Consider the following 5,335-nt stretch of genomic DNA (forward strand, 5'->3'; position numbering starts at 1 on the left):
CATTTAATTGAAAAATCCAAATCAATATTTCTCAAAGATCGGTAAATATCATAATTGATTTAATATTTGCATTCATTTAAAAAAAAACTGCACATATTAAATTAGTTATTGTTTTAATTTTTTTTTTAAATAAGTGGTTTCATCCATATATAATCTAATATAAAAATATTATATTAATTTCTTTCATAACTCAATTTAATTTCAATTATTTACAAAATTATCATTGTATTTTTTATTACATCAATTTTAATATATATATATATATATATATATATATATATATATATATATATATATATACGTGTGTGTGTGTGTGTTCAGAATAAATTGTGATGAATTAAAAATAATTTAGAAGTCTAATGGGTATAAACAAAAATCTTGCCATTTTTAAGTTTATACGAAATCTTCACTATGTAAAAAATTCACATTTAATCGAAGAATAGATTTCAAAATTGAATCATCAATATTATGAGCTAGTGAATTATTTTAACGTTAAATATTTTTTAGTTTTTTAATTATCAACTATCAAACTATTTTAGATTTAATTTCTATTTTTAAAGTTTTATATTTTTTTCATAAAGAATTATGTGTGACAATTAAATTCAGGTTTTATCGCTAAAGAAAGAAAATATGAAAAAAGAGATTATAAAAAGGTTATCTTAATTTTTTTCTTCTCTCATTTCAACTTTTTTTTATTTCATATACTTTTTATTTCATATAATCACTGTGATGGACTTTCATTCTTCAAAATACGATTACAAAACAGACCGCATTTATTAATAGATATCTTAAACAATTTTATTATTTTCAGATTTCATAATTATAATTAACGTCTCCTTTTGAATCTCATAGTTAGGCTAAATTTAAATTTAATGTTCATAAAAATACCGAAACTTTATGTTTAGGTAAATGTATAGACATCAGACACATTAATAATTATAAAATGAATAAATAAATAATTTTTTTTCATTTCTAAAGCCTAAAAAGATGCGATGGATGACCCAGTTAGCATGTCTTGCAAGTGTGGCCTTCTTAAGTTTTTATATTGCATGATGAATTATTGAAAATTAATTAATGGAAGAAATCTCTATGATTGCATTATGTCAATTTATCAATGATAAAAGTCTTCCTTTTTTTGCTTTGTCTCTGCCAAAATCACTTATCTTGTATCTCGTTCGTTATGTCAACATAAAGTCAATTAGAGAAAGTAAAACCTAAGCTTTAAAAGAACTTGAGATTAATATTGAGAAGAGAGTTATTGTAAAGTAAAATTAATAAAATGTTTAAAAAAAAGTTGGCATAGTATGTGTTTGTATTAGTGAAGCTAATAAGGTAGGTATAGGAAAGTGTAGCGTGTAAGATATGATAGCGGTGACTTAATTGCAAGCACAAGCAATATTGAACAAGCATGAACAAACAAAACTCAGGAGTGTGCTCAACACTTTCATCAAACCACAATTCTCCTCTTCTTTTTTTGGTTTCTGATGCTGCATTTGAGTGTCGTACGGGACTACTAACATCTTTGCAATGAAAAATAAATTAGTAAAACTATTTTTTTACTCTCATTATATCTTTTAAATATCAAATTATGTGGAAAAAACTCTAAAACAAACAATACTTCAAATGTATAGTAATTAGTTGATTTTATCGAAGAGGGAGTTCATTGGATATTAGAGATGATAACAGATCGGGTCGGGCACGGATAATGCCTACCCGCAATCCGATCCGTCGGATAAAAATTCGTCACTCGACCAACTATCCTTCGAGTATCTGTTTAAAAAATACCTACGAGTATTTTAAAATCTGCGAATACCTGCAAAAAAATAAAATAAAATAATATTTTATATATTTTAAAATAAAATTTAAATAAAATTATAAAAAATATGTATATAATATAATATAAATTAAATTAAATTCAAATTTTAATTTTAATTAAATTTAAACTAATAAAATATAATTTAATTTAATTTTTAATTAAATTAAAATAAAATATATATATATATATATATATATATATATATATAAATTAATTTTTTTTATTATTTTTGCAAGTAACGGGTACCCATGTGTCAGGTAGTATGTACTGACCCGTTTAGAAACGGGTATTAAAATATCCGCTACCCGTTACCCGTGAGTAATAAATATTTGCAGATAGTAACTACCCACCGCGAGTTTTACCTATGGATACCCGTGCCCACGAATTTTTTTGTCATTCCTATGAGAGACGTACAAACACCAATGATATATGAGTCCAACCATCTAAGATATTGACACCACTCTTTACCAAAAATATATAGATAATAAGTTAACGAGTCTTTCACCTCTATATAGTGTTCTACTTTCTTATTTCTATCCAATATAGAACTTGGACTCATATTTGGATTCTCAATATAATTAACCTTATCGATGTTATTTAAATTTGAATTTGAAATTGATTAATCTTAATGATATCATACTTAACTGATTTTGATTTGAAAGAATTATAACTTTGTCTTATTTTATATAACATATCCATGTGATATATATTTATATTTTGATAAATAAAGAGAGAAGTTTTGTCTCGCCTTATCATAATTTAAATAGTCTTTTACTCTTTTGCAAGACTCTTTGAGTTACTTAGTGTGAGCAGTCTCATACCTAACATGCTCTTAGCATGATATCTTTATTACATGGTGAAGTATGTGTGTAATGATGTATGATAAGTTAGAAGTTGAAAAACCACAGAAAGTATTTTACTAACAGACAAGTGATAGAGCTTTTAAAGATATGGTGACCTTAGCAGTAGAACAGAATGGATATTTTGTTAATGAAATATCTTTTCAACACTTATAATATCTAAAACCCTCGTTAAATCTATCAAGAAATTACTTCAAGATTAGTATTGGAATAGATAATCACACTTCTATATTAGACAACTGTAGTAAAAATTCATAATACGTGCTGATTTTTTACTTCACTTATCTAATATTTTGCATCAATATTATTTACTTTTTATATTGACTCCTTTTAAACTTCAAAATGTGTTATTTTAAAACACGTATAATAGTATACTAATAGATAATTTTATATGTCCGAATCTACTGGTTTTGTAATAGTTTAATTTATATTATATTATATTATATATATATATATATATATATATATATATATATATAAAAAGAAAACTCATATGAATAAAATAAAGAGACCCAAATTTGCTATGGTTGAGAAAGGAATTATTGAATTAAATTTAAAAATAAAAATAAGAAATATATTGGAAAGGAATAAACAACATCATAGATAATTGAATCACAATATAAACTTTTTATTACACTTTCAAAATTATATATTATATGGAATTTGCTAATTTACATAAAGAGTTTTTTAGTTGATACATTTTAACATAGTGTAACATGTTTTAAGTTACAAAAAATTCTTATTAAAAAAAATATCTTTAAATCAAAGGTATTTTAATAATTTTAAAAATTAATTAAAATGAAAAAATAAAAATTATTTATTTATCCAGTGTAGTTATTATCTTTTATTTTATTTTATATTTTAAAAAACAATTACCTTTTATTTTATTTTTTATTTTAAAAAATAATTATCTTTTAAAAAATATATAATAAAAGGTAATAACTATCCATCTACACGTGAACCAATCATACGACAAATAAATACTTTTTATAATTTTTTATTTTAAATTAAATTTTAAAATTATTAAAATATCCCTAAATTTATCGTTAATTTTTTTAAGAAAGATTCTAAAACTTGATACATTCTACTAAAATACACCAACTATATATTATAAATATTAATTATTCTTGGTCATGTATGTGGGTTCCGTACAGTTTGGAATCTGAGCCCAGAAACATTAGTGGGCCTTTCTTTCAATGGATTTCTGTTCTCGTTCTGAACATTTATCCATTTTAATGGATTTCTCTTCTCGTTCCAAAAACAATTAGGCAAATTCTTCCTACACCTTCTTATTTTCGTTCTCCACTTTTATAAATATAAAGTTTTTAATTGGTTTAATACGATGATATTTGATATGATTATACAATTTAATAAATTTTAACTTAAATATCAATTTTTAACACAGTTTAAGTAAATAATAATAATATTATCATATTAAAAAAATTATATTTATCCATTTTATAAATTTGGAAATTAAAATATACCGAAATATATACAAATTTCAATTTCATAAAAATTAAAAACATATATGATCCTTTGTCTTTCTTTCTTTTAGATGTTATAATTTAAAAAAATTTAATTATGAAATTATATAATTTTAAAGAAATTTTATTTCTTTCAAAGAGGACTTTCATTTTGAAAGTTGGAAACTAAAAGTAACTTTAAAAGATTTGAAAAAATTAAAAAGAATTAAATGGCAAACCGTATAATTTAAAAATCACTTTTAACTTTAAATTATTCTACATTAAAAAGTTATTTTAAAGCAATTATTCAAATTATATAATTTGAAAGTTAGTTTTTATCTTCAAATTACAAAATTCAAAAAGTTAATATTAACTTTGAAATGGTTCTGAAAAAGATAAAACTGGAATTTTAATATTGTTGGAGATACAAGGAGGAAAGATATGGAATTGCGTTAAAAATTTGTCGGAAAGAATGAATTAGGGATTCAAAGAAATAATTTGAATACTTCATACTAAAATAGTTGCGTAATTTATTTATGATTGTATTTTTCACAATGCTAATGTAAACACAATCCATTCAAAATCAATTTAGAAATATATTTTTTAAAGCAGTTTGTAAAAATTCAATATTTTTCATTAAGTTCATACGTTATATATATAATTTTGATAAAAAAAAAAAGGCCGTTATCATATCTTACACGATATGTACCCACAAATATGTATATCCACTAGTAATTATAATATTAATTGTTAATATTTTAACCAAAAAACTTATTACTATATTTTATTTAAAGTTTATTATTTTATTAACCCACATCTTCACGTGATATGTATATTATTAAATTATTCCTTATTTATTTCCTTTATATCACGTCATTTTATTTAAAGTTTATTATTTTATTAACCCACGTTTTCAGCCTTTGTTATATTGCTTTCATTTCATTAAAACTAAATATCGATTCAAAATATTTTATAATTTTTAATCACTATGCAAACACAATCAATTTTGCTTAAATTCAATCAATTATGTTAAACTTTTAAATGAAGTATTTTATCTTCGAAAAACAAAAAAAAATCCACTATTTAATTTACCATCTATATGAAGCATGACAAAATCCAATTATTTACCTATCTATTCATATATATATATATATATATATATATATATATATATATATATATATATATATATATAT

This window comes from Vigna radiata, chromosome 4 (genome assembly GCF_000741045.1).
Source record: "Vigna radiata var. radiata cultivar VC1973A chromosome 4, Vradiata_ver6, whole genome shotgun sequence".
Classification (NCBI taxonomy): Eukaryota; Viridiplantae; Streptophyta; class Magnoliopsida; order Fabales; family Fabaceae; genus Vigna; species Vigna radiata.